Source organism: Triticum urartu, chromosome 7, assembly GCF_003073215.2.
Source record: "Triticum urartu cultivar G1812 chromosome 7, Tu2.1, whole genome shotgun sequence".
NCBI lineage: Eukaryota > Viridiplantae > Streptophyta > Magnoliopsida > Poales > Poaceae > Triticum > Triticum urartu.
The window spans coordinates 34867302-34879385 of NC_053028.1; positions in this window are offsets into that span (position 1 = coordinate 34867302).

The following is a 12084-nucleotide window of genomic DNA, read 5'->3' on the forward strand; positions in this document are numbered from 1 at the left end:
CTTTATATCGCAAAACTATTGCAAGGAATCAAACATATCATATTCAGTGATCTACAAGTTTTATGTAGGATTTTATGACTAACCATGTGAATGATCAATTCCTGTCATCTCTCCAAATAAATATAAGTGAAGCAAGAGAGTTTAATTCTTTCTACAAAAGATATGCCCACTCTCTAACAAATATAAGTGAAGCAAAAGAGCATTCTACAAACAGCGGTTTTCTATGTGAAGAGAAATAGGCAATCATAACTTCAAATGATATAAGTGAAGCACATGAAGCATTCTATAAAGCCATACTCAAAAGATATAAGTGAAGTGCAATGAGCATTCTATAAATCAACCAAGGACTATCTCATACCAGCATGGTTCATCAAAGAAAAGTGAAAACTAAATGCAAAAGATGCTCCAAGATTTGCACATATCGCATGAATGAAACGAATCTGAAAACCTAACGATACTTGTTGAAGAAAGATGGGATGCCTTCCGGGGCATCCCCAAGCTTAGATGCTTGAGTCTCCTTGAATATTTACTTGGGGTGCCTTGGGCATCCCCAATCTTTAGCTCTTGACTCTCCTCCTTATCCTCATATCGAGACATACAAAACTCGGTAAGATCCATTAGTATAATAAAGCAAATCACTACTCTAAGTACTGTTGCAAACCAATTCATATTTTTCTTTTGCACTGTAGCTACTGTAATATAACTTTTCCATGGCTTAATCCACTGATATAAATCGATAGTTTCATCAAAACAAGCAAACTATGCATCAAAAACAAAATATGTCTTAAACAGGACAGTCTGTAGTAATCTGAACATTCACCATATTTCTGGTACTCCAAGAATTCTTCCAAAATTATTAAAAATAAACAATTTGTATATAAATACAGTGCAAAAATTTTCAGACCCGTTTGACGTTCCAGTAAAAAATGTAAAATCGTGCACTACAGAGAAAGTTTCTGTTTTGCACCGCACAAACCAACAAGCAATGTAAACATCCTAAAGGCAAATCTTGGCACATTATTTTTATAATACAATGGAATTGTACAGGGGGGTAATTATTTTTGTTGAAAAGTTGCTGTAATCAAGATTCACAAAGTTTCCATGGGCATGAAAAAGTTCAAGGCTAGCTCCCATTTTAACAATGCTCGTCTTTCTCACTTTTGCTTTTCTTTTTGAAAAAGTTTTAGGTTCCCCTCTTTATTTTTTTGTTTTTAAACTTTATAAAAACACACAACAGAAATAAATGACTCTCTAAAACATCCGGGTTGTCTCCCTAGCAGCGCTTTCTTTAAAGCCATTAAGCTAGGCATATAGTGCTCAAGTAATCGATCCACCCAGATCCCAAGGTATATCAAAGCCAATTTTAATTAACAATGATTTGTGATTTAGTAGTGAGCACAAAGTAACATATATCATGCAACAACGAAGTCTAACTCTCTTCCTATGCATCAGCACGTCATAAAAGAACAATTCATGCACACAAAGTAAAGGCCAATGCATAGTATAAACAGTTTCTTGCAATTTTATCGTGTTGGAAACACAGAGAGGTGGAGATGTAGTTCCTCTCTCAAAATAATTGCAAGTAGGAGCAGCAAGCACATGCATATTAAAATCATCAAAAAAATCATCATGTGCAACGGTAAAATGCAACCCATCAACATAATCCTTAATAAGAGCAAACTTCTCCGATATAGTATAGTCGGGAGAATTCAAAAAGATAATAGGACTATAGCAAGCTCATCTTTATAAGCATAATTCATATTGGCATCTTGGCCACAAGCATAGCAAGCATCATCAAAAAGGGATATTTCAAAAGAATGAACGGGATCATAACAATCATCATAGCATTCATCTTTCGGTAAGAACGAAGGGACATTAAATAATGTATGAGTTGGAGAGTTACTCTCATTAGAAGGTGGGCACGGGTAGCTAATCCGCTCTTCTTCCTTTTGTTCTTCGCTCTCCTCATCACCTTTTTCATCCAATGAGCTCACAGTTCCATCAATTTCTTCTTCCATAGAATCCTGCAAAATATTAATCTCTTCTTGGACAGCGGAGACTCTCTCAATAAAATCATCAATATCAGAATTGAATTCATAATTCTCATAGCAATATTTATGGATAGCTAACTTTTCAGGTATATAAACTGAATCATCGAAATCTTCAAACTCTTTAAACAAAGATTCAATTTCACATGCACCCTTAAAAGCAACAAATTCTTCTATTCGTTCCACATCATAGTAATCATATATACCTCTGACATAAGAAGCCAAGGTTTCATTATCATTAAATTTGCATGAAAAGGGAAGGTGTGGAGCCTTCATCCTAGAGCAACAAGTATAATCATACCTCAAGCATAGTTTCCTAGAATACCAATACAACATATAAAATTGATCCCATAATAGTTTCCCTTTTTAGTCAAGTGATAGTCCCTAAAGTATTCACCACTACTAGGGAAAACCCTAGCAGTAGTGCTGGTTTTGTTCTCACTAGTAGCGCGGGTAGGCGCGCTACTAATAAGGCGCTACAGCTATTGCTTAGCAGTAACGTGTGCCGCACGCGCTACTGCTAGGACAAATAGCTGCAGCACTTGTTCACTCCCACGCTACTGCTAATGTAACTACTGGCAACGTGTTTTCTTTCCATCGCTACTAGTATTGTTTTTTTATTTTTAGTGTATTTATGCCCATCGTACAAATATTGGTACAATACCAGTTATGACGTTTACATCATTATGTCCATAATAGTGTGTCAAATGAAGGTGGATTAGGTTCAAGTGGAGGCAATATGTGGTGCATGTCAAAAGTATACTACTAATCAAAACTTGATCTAGTTTGGACTAGTAGTACTTTCGATGTGCACCACATGTTGCCTCCACTTGAATCTAATCCGCCAGCACAAGCTATTTAATCATCATCATAATCATTACCACCAACAATATTTATTTAATCACCACTAACACTAGCTAATAATAATCATCAGTCATTACCACCAACGCTAGCTATTTTATCATCATAGTAATAGTGTAGCACATCATCATCCTCAAACTCATTTCTAGCTAATCACTCCTGCTGCTCTCTCTTAGGTAAAACAACATAAAACATGTGTAGCTCTCCTCCTTGATCAAGTTGGAGCATACAGATCAACCTGTCTCCTAATTTTGGGTAGCACATCTGTTTGCTGCCCCCTAGTACTTGTCTGCGCTCCCCCATCACATATCTGGTCCAGTCTTGCACTATTAAGCATTCATCGCTGATCTTGAATGCACTAAAGTAACATGTAGGATATCTTGGCCGTAAGCTAATAATACTCATGCTACCTTTAGTCTCGATCCCATAAGGCACAACATTCATCGGGAGTCCCTGTTGAAGAACATCGTATGGTTACATACTTAGCAATGAAGTTTAGCTTCACAAATAATGTATGGAAAAGATGCACTGCGGACAAATATTAAAAATCTTACCATCCTTCCTAAATAGATGTGACCGAAGTTCATTACGAACACTATCGGTCGCACGTTTTCAGTACTAACATTTCTAAGTCCAGGAAGAAAATTTGTCTTGACAGTATCAAGATCCTCAAGCCATGAAACATAATGACTTAGCTCCTCGCAGTTTAGTTCAGCCCCGGGACAGTAGTAGGTCCTGTCTACCAAGCGCTGGACATGTTTGCTTGCACCGAAATAAGCTGACAATACAAATTAGTTGTCAACTATTTTTGAATAAACAATATCAAAGACATAAATATGGTTGAGAAACTTACATAATGGTGTAACTGGAGGCGTCTGCACATCGACCCAGATGTCGGTATTACCTTCAATATCATCTTCCGGACGAATATCAAAGGTGATAACCATATCAGGCTCAAATGCATAAGTCTTGCATAGTGCTCGCCATGTTTTGCATCCAAAATAGGTGTAGTCGTCTGAATTGTATAATTTTGCATGGAAAATATAACCATGCTCGGTCTTCAAGTAAACTTTCTTTACCTCCATAGCATGACTGAAACCTATCTTATCCAATACAAAAACTCTTGCATGGCACGGGATACACTAGTAGAATAGTAAAAAAAATAAGTTGAAGCAAATGAAGCAGATGTCATGCTTAATTACGAAAAAGGACTTGTCGTTGTGACTTAATGTATCCACTTCAAAGTTCTCGTCCAGCTTGATGCTGAAGCGCCTATCATCATCTAGCAAGATTTCGTCGCACAGGCCGCGCTCGTCTTCGCAGTATTTGCAAATATCGAAATCCTTTTTGTCGTCAGACATTTCCTATGTTCATAGTTAAAACATGAATTGAAAATCAATAGAAGACAACTACCAGGATACTCAACACATAAATCCGGGGCACTCGATATTTCCTACATATTCTGGCAAAGTCATGCCAAAATTCACGGAAAAATCCAGCATGACCTTTGCTAAAATAGGACATATCGAGCGCCTGAAATTTGCCGGAACGGAAATGAATCAACACTCCGGCAAAACATAGGCCACTCGGAGGTGTAACCTGCAAACATGACCGGCCACTTGGATATTGAGCAACACAAGATATACATTTCAAAATATCTTATAAGACTCAAATTAGCATGCATTCAATAAGAAAAAGTAAATTATCTCATGCGTCCGTACATCGTCGAATATTATCACTAATACATCCCGAATAGTGTCATACATATAACATCACTAGTACAACTGAAACCCTAGCACACGACGGGTATCGGCATGGGCGGTGGACACCCACAGAGAAGGAACCATCACGGGATCATAGCTCCAGTGAGATCCCTGGAGAACCTGCCAGGTATTGGAGAACCTGTGCTACAACGCAAACAAGTAGCGACGGATGTGTGCGTCCTCCTCACTGACACGGTGACGCACCACCTCTGCGGAGTCCACGAGCCTCTGGACCGTCACTGGCCCAAGCGACCGCCACCAAAGAAGGTTCGGGTCAACGACAAGCTGGCTCCTCACCAACCTGCACCCCCGGTAGGTAGCGCCTCCCAGTACCACCCCGGCGGAGCCCGGTCCCGGACATGGCCCATCTGGTCAAGCAGGTGTCGTCCTCCGCCGACTCGATGACGAGGATGCGGGATAGGCATCGTCCACGTCGATGCGGGAAAATTGATTTAACTAAAAAAAGAGCAACAAGTTCTTGCTAACTAGTTCTATTAATTCAACTAGTTCTTACTAAAAATAAACTTACTATAAATAAAAATATCCTAGTACCTAATTAGTACCTAGTTCTTAGTAACTAATTAGTACCTAGGAACTACTGCCCTAATTACCATCTAATTTGATGAACCTATAGGGGTGGAAAGTGGTAGCGGATATTCCAATTATCCAACTATAAAGTGAAATAAGTGGTCAAATTTTACTCGTTTTATGATTCATCTTAGAAATTTGATTCGTTTCCACCCTTACATGAACCCTAACTCATTTGAACCGCATCCGCATCCGATTCGTTTCCACCCATACATGAACCCTAACTAATTTGATGGAGGTAGAAACCCTAGGAAGAGGTAGGGGAGAGGGAGGAGCAGGCGTGCTCACCTCGGGAGCCTGCGACGAGGGAGGGGCAGGCGGTGTCAAGGTCGTGGTCGGGGCTCCGGGGCGGCGTTGAGGTCGGGGGGGCGGGGGCGGCGTTGAGGTCGGGGTCGGGGGCGGCGTCCGGGCGGCGTTGAGGTCGGGGGCGGCGCGGCGTTGAATCTGGGGTCGGGGGCGGCGTAGAGGGTGTGTGGAGAGCGCGCGGTGGCCGAGGGTCGACGGCGGCGGCGAGAGTGGAGTTGGATTTGGGGGATGAAGTGGCCGTGGGGAAGGACGAACCTCGTGGTTAAGTCAGAAGTACCAGTAGCGCGTTCCAGAAAGGGCGCTACTGCTACGTTAGCTACAGCGCATTCTGGAATACGCGCTACTGGTACACCATTCTCTTTTTTCCCCTTTTTCATTTAGTTTTCGTCACATTTTATTTTTTCCTTTCACCTTATTCTATTTATTTCATTTTCAATTACCTTTCTATTTGCTTTCCATTTAATTTTATATCCTCTATCAGTAGCGAGTTTAGACTAAAACGCGCTGCTACAAAGAAAGTAGCGGTAGCGCGGTTCGTTATAGGTCGCTACTACATTGTGTAGCCTATCGGCTAAGCCGTGGGAATTTTAGCAGTAACGTGTTTAGAAGGAGACGCGCTACTTCTAGAACTTTATCTGCAGCGCGGTTTGCGCAGGCGCGCTACTGCTACTTAGCACCAGCGTGCTTTTTTGACCCTCGCTACTGCTAAAGTTCTGTGTATAAGGTTTTCCCTAGTAGTGCACGTTGATCCAACGTGTCTCCCATTACATAATTGAATGGGGTTTTCTCAGGATTATTAAAGTAGCACATAATTTCTTTCACATAATGAGCATCGAGGGTTTTAGGAGGTTCCCCATCTCCATGAGTAGCAAGTAAACCTAATTGTTTTTGGTATTTCATGTTCCATATCCATAACTAAAGATAGAGAACAACTAAGAACAGGAAAAAAATTACTTAGTGATAAAGCAAACAAGCACACACGAGAATATTCACCCCATGCTATAATAACTCCCCGGCAACGACGCCAGAAAAAGGTCTTGATAACCCACAAGTATAGGAGACCAATTGTAGCATCTTTCGATAAGTAAGAGTGTCGAACCAAACGAGGAGCTAAAGGTAGAACAAATATTTCCTCAAGTTCTATCGACCACCGATACAACTCTACGCACGCTTAACGTTCACTTTACCAAGAACAAGTATGAAACTAGAAGTACTTTGTAGGTGTTTTTGGATAGGTAAGCAACAATATAAAGAGCACGTAAATAGAAAGTAGGGGCTGTTTAGATAAAGACACAACTAAATTAGTTATAGTGGAGAGCTTTTTGTCACGAGAAAGTTATTTGTCCCTAGGCAATTGATAACTAGACCGGTAATCATTATTGCAATATTATATGAGGGAGAGGCATAAGCTAACATACTTTCTCTTCTTGGATCATATGCACTTATGATTGGAACTCTAGCAAGCATTCGTAACTACTAAAGATCATTAAGGTAAAACCTAACCATAGCAGTATCAAGTCCTCTTTATTCCCATACACAAACAACCTACTTACTCGGGTCTGTTCTTCTGTCACTCACGCCACCCACCATAAGAAAATCATGAACATATTGCAGACCCTACAGCAGGGATACCTCACGCTTGTGTGACATGGAGAGCACCATAGGACAGCACCAATAATAAAACATGCAACTCAAACCAATCACGATCATCAATTAACCCATAGGACAAAACGGATCTACTCAAACATCATAGATAGCCATACATCATTGGGAAATAATATATAGCGTTGAGTACCATGTTTAAGTAGAAATTACAGCGGGTAAAAGAGGGATTACACCGCTGCATAGAGGGGGGAAGAGTTGGTGATGACGGCGGTGAAGTTGTTGGTGTAGATTGCGGTGACGATGATGGCCTCGGCGGCACTCCGGTGCCACCGGAAGAGAGGGGGAGAGAGCCCCCCTCCTTCTTCTTCTTCCTTGACCTTCTCCCTAGATGGGAGAAGGGTTTACCCTCTGTTCCATGGTCTCCATGGCGTGGGAGAAGCGAGAGCCCCTCCGAGATTGGATCTGTCTCTCTCTATTTCTGTGTTCCCTGATTCTTCCCTTTCACCGTTCCTTAAATTTCCGGAGATCCCTAACTCCGATTGGGCTGCATTTTGGACCCGATTTTTATCCGGATATTTGATTTCTTGCGGCGAAAGAAGGGCTCCAACTGCCTTACGGGGTGGCCACGAGGGCCCAGGGCGCGCCTGGCCCCCTGGGGCGCGCCCCCTGCCTCGTGGCCCCCTCGTGCATCATATCGCGTTGATTCTTCTTCCCCAAAATCACATATATTCCAAAAAAATCTCTATACGTTTTTATCCCGTTTGGACTCTGTTTGATATGGATTTTCTACGAAACAAAAAACATGCAACAAACAGGAACTCGCACCGGGCACTAGATCAATATGTTAGTCCCAAAAATAGTATAAAAAGTTGCCAAAAGTATATGAAGGTTGTAGAATATTGGCATGGAACAATCAAAAATTATAGATACGACGGGAGACGTATAAATCTCCCGCAGGCAGACCCTGCGAACCCATGCAGCCATCCACGTCTCGCCACGTGCCCGCCTGCTCCCCCACTACCTCCACAGGATCCACCTCCCCACCGAACGGACCCCACGCGTCCCCTCCTCCCATGCCACTTACCGCGTCACCTACTGCCCCGTCCGAATCCTCCTCTGATTCCGCGCCTTCCTCCCTTGACGCCTCTGCTTCTGATCCTACCAAATCCTCCTCTTGTTTTGTGCCGCCCACTCCCTCCCCTCCACGTCTCCCCCCAATGCAGTCCCCATCTTACCTCCTCTAAACCCACATAAAATGACAACCCGGGCAAAATCTGGTTTTGCTCAACCGAGATGTTTATTTTTTGTCACCTCCTCTACTGATATTTCACCACTTCCCTTTTCTTACAAATCTGCGTTAAAGGATCCCCATTGGCACGCAGCTATGCTTGATGAGTTTAATGCTTTGTTAAAGAATGATACGTGGTGTTTGGTTCCTAGACCTGCAGGTGTCAATGTGATCACCGGGAAGTGGATCTTTCGGCACAAGCTTCATCTGGATGGCTCGTTAGCTCGCTACAAGCCTCGTTGGGTTCTCCGTGGGTTCACTCAACAAGAGGGCATCGACTACACCGAGACCTTTAGTCCGGTTGTCAAACCGGCTACGATGCGTGTGGTTCTTAGCCTCGCTACTGCTCACTCTTGGCCCATCCATCAAATGGATGTCAAGAACGCCTTTCTACATGGCACACTTGGTGAAATTGTCTATTGCAATCAGCCCACCGGCTTCCTTGATTCCTCTCGCCCCACCCATGTCTGCCTTTTGAAAAAGTCATTGTATGGGTTGAAACAGGCGCCTCGCACTTGGTTCCTTCTGTTCTAGGCTTTCCTTCTCTCCTTGGGTTTCGTTGCTTCTAAGTGCGACACTTCCCTCTTTATTTTTCGTCATGGTTCAGCCATTGCCTACCTCCTTCTATACATGGATGACATCATCCTCACCGCCAACACCACTTCCACATTACACTCCATCATCTCATCCCTCAAGTCCGAATTTTCCATGACCGATCTTGGTGACATTCACCACTTCCTTGGTGTCAACATAACCTGCTCCAAGCATGGCCTCTTCCTCTCCCAACAACAATACATCCTCGAGATCTTAGACCGCGCAAAGATGAGCAATTTCAACCCCATCGACACAAAGTCCAAACTTTCTGCCACCGCTGGTGCACCCGTTCCCGACCCCACCCTCTATCGCAGCCTCGCAGGCGCCCTCCAGTATCTTACTTTGACACGTCCTGACATTTCCTGTGCGATGCAACAGGCTTGTCTCTTCATGCATGATCCACGCACCTCTCATCTTCAGTTCGTCAAGCGGATCTTGCGGTATCTCAAGGCCACCTCTCATTACGGGCTCCAACTCTATCACTCTCCTGACCATGACTTGGTGGCTTATTCTGATGCAGATTGGGCTGGTTGTCGGGGATATACCCTGCGGTATTGACCCGGCTGGGACTTGGTGTTTCAATGGTGACCCGGCAGATTATAAGTCAGCAGATGTTAAGTCAGATTATAAGTCGGCAGATGTTATGTCAGATTATAAGCCGGCAAATGTTAAGTTAGATTATAAGCCGGCAGATGTTAAGTCAGATTATAAGCCGGCAGATGTTAAGTCAGATGGTAAGCCGGCGGATAGATTACAAGTCAGATTATAAGCCAGATGGTAAGCCGGAGGACAGATTATAAGCCAGATTATAAGTCAGATTGTAAGCCAGGTGGTAAGCCGGCAGATAGTGGTAAGCCGGCAGATAGTCATAACCCGGCAGACAGAGTCGCCTGGGGTTAATAAAGATGTTAAGAGGCCCATGACGTTAAGAAGCCCATGACATTAAGAAGCCCATGGAGAGAAGCCCGTGACGAAGTTAGAAATAGTTAAAGTCCCAATCCAAGTTGGACTCTATATGTAACCCGCCCCTTCAACTTATATAAAGAGGGGCAGGGCACCCCAAGAGAGGGAGAAAATAATCTTAAGGCTAGACACAATTAGGAGAGCCGGATATATGGCGACTCCCTCGTGATGATAATAAGACCTAGCCACAAACAGCATGTAGGGTTGTTACCGGATGATATTTCCCGGGTCCGAAGCTGTTTAAACCCTTGTCTTGTGTTGCGTTTCTCGATTCCGCACAACCCCTCTCAAGCTACCACATAGATGCGTTGGCCTCACGACTAAGTACTTTCAACAAGGACATCTGTCATGACAATTCCATAACAGTTGGCGCCCACCGTAGGGCCTGCGTATGGTGGTGTTGAGTTCTTGAAGGGATTTTTTCTAGGGTTCGAGAAGTTCGTGATTTTCCGGTTCAATGAAAGCTGGCATGGAAAATTCACATCAACTATAAGTTCATCAGTCAAAATTGAGGAAGTGTTTTTGGGCGGCGGATTTGAGATTGAGACTGTTTTAGGGTTACATGTTGTACGGCCGCCTCACGGGCCATGGTAATCCGCCGAGTCCAGGATGAGGTCTTGGCAGGAGGCGATTTATCTGCCATGTTCCTACTCCGAGGACGACTGAAGTTCAGTCGAGCTGTTCGACCACAGGTTTCGCCAAGTTATCATAGCTGCAGCTCTTTATCCAGTTTACCCTGTGGAAATCCCAAAAGGCTGCAGCTGTCCTTGGTGTTCTGACGCGTTGCAACCGCTGCTCCGTACGCAGTGTCCATATTACCTACCACTCACACGGAAATCAAGTCCCGAGGCAAACATTGATCTACTGCTGTTGCTTTGTGTGTGTAAACCAAAGTCAAGTCATCAGAGCAACTTCAACGGGCCGACCCAAACGCACGGCGATTCGTCCGCTTTTTATCCGTTTGGGTCGGCCGCCCTCCCGGCGTCCGCCCAGTTTGGCATTTGGGTCGGCAATGCGCCCAACGCGCTAACCCATTTCATGTCCGCATTCAACTTTTAAATAAAAAAGGCCCACGGCCGATCATGCCAGCGGCCATGTCTCATGCCGGCACCATGCCAGCACCGGCATACAATGTCGGCTTCAGAAAATACCACAGTTCATGCTGGCGCACTCGCCAGCCTACCGGCACACATGCCAGCACACAAAAAATGGTGGGACTTGGAGTTCGACCACGCCATTGCGGCTCCCGTGGTCATGCCGGCACACCTGCCGGCATACAAAAAGATGGCCCTCGACACCATAGATCACTCGTCCTCGAACTTGAGCATGTCGGCCTGCATCTTCTAGAACCACGGCCTCTTCCTTGATGACAAGGCGTTGAGATCCACCTTCATGATCTCCACCCCGGTCATCATGCTTGCAAGAGCCACTTCTTTCACCTTTGTCTTGGCGTTGGCAGCCTCGATCTCTAGCATCTTGGCTTGCTTTTCAGCCTCGAGCTCGAACATCTTGGCTTGCTTCTCGGCGTCAAGATCAAGCCTCCTCCTTTGGATCTCCATGAAAGCATCCATTTGCTCCGCCTTGAAACACCGGCGCTCCTCCTCCATTGAGTCCTTCTTATTCATCATGCCGTCCACACTTGCGATCAAGGCGTTGGTGGCCGCATCTCGCTTGTCCTCCTTCTTGGAATTGGTCTTCTCCGCGGTCGTGCTGGCTCGCCCTCCCCAACATCCTCCACGGCGCCCTTCCCCCCACGTGCCTTGAGCGCGGCATATTGTGCCTTGAACTTATCTTCGTCCTTGATGACCCGATAGCAATGGGAGAGGTTGAAGCACTTGCCATTGTGTTGAACCTTGAATGCCTCCAAAGCTTGAAATGCCTACAAAATATTTCCATGCAAGCATATGGGCAAGTGATAGCAAATGAAGACGTAAAAGAATGATCTTGATGGCACAAATGAGGCCGACTTGCTTGCAATCATACCATGTCTTGCACGCCGATGCCGCTCACGGGGCAGGCCTTAACGCTCTCAAGGGTGGCACAAAACTTGTTGCACTCTTGTTGGATC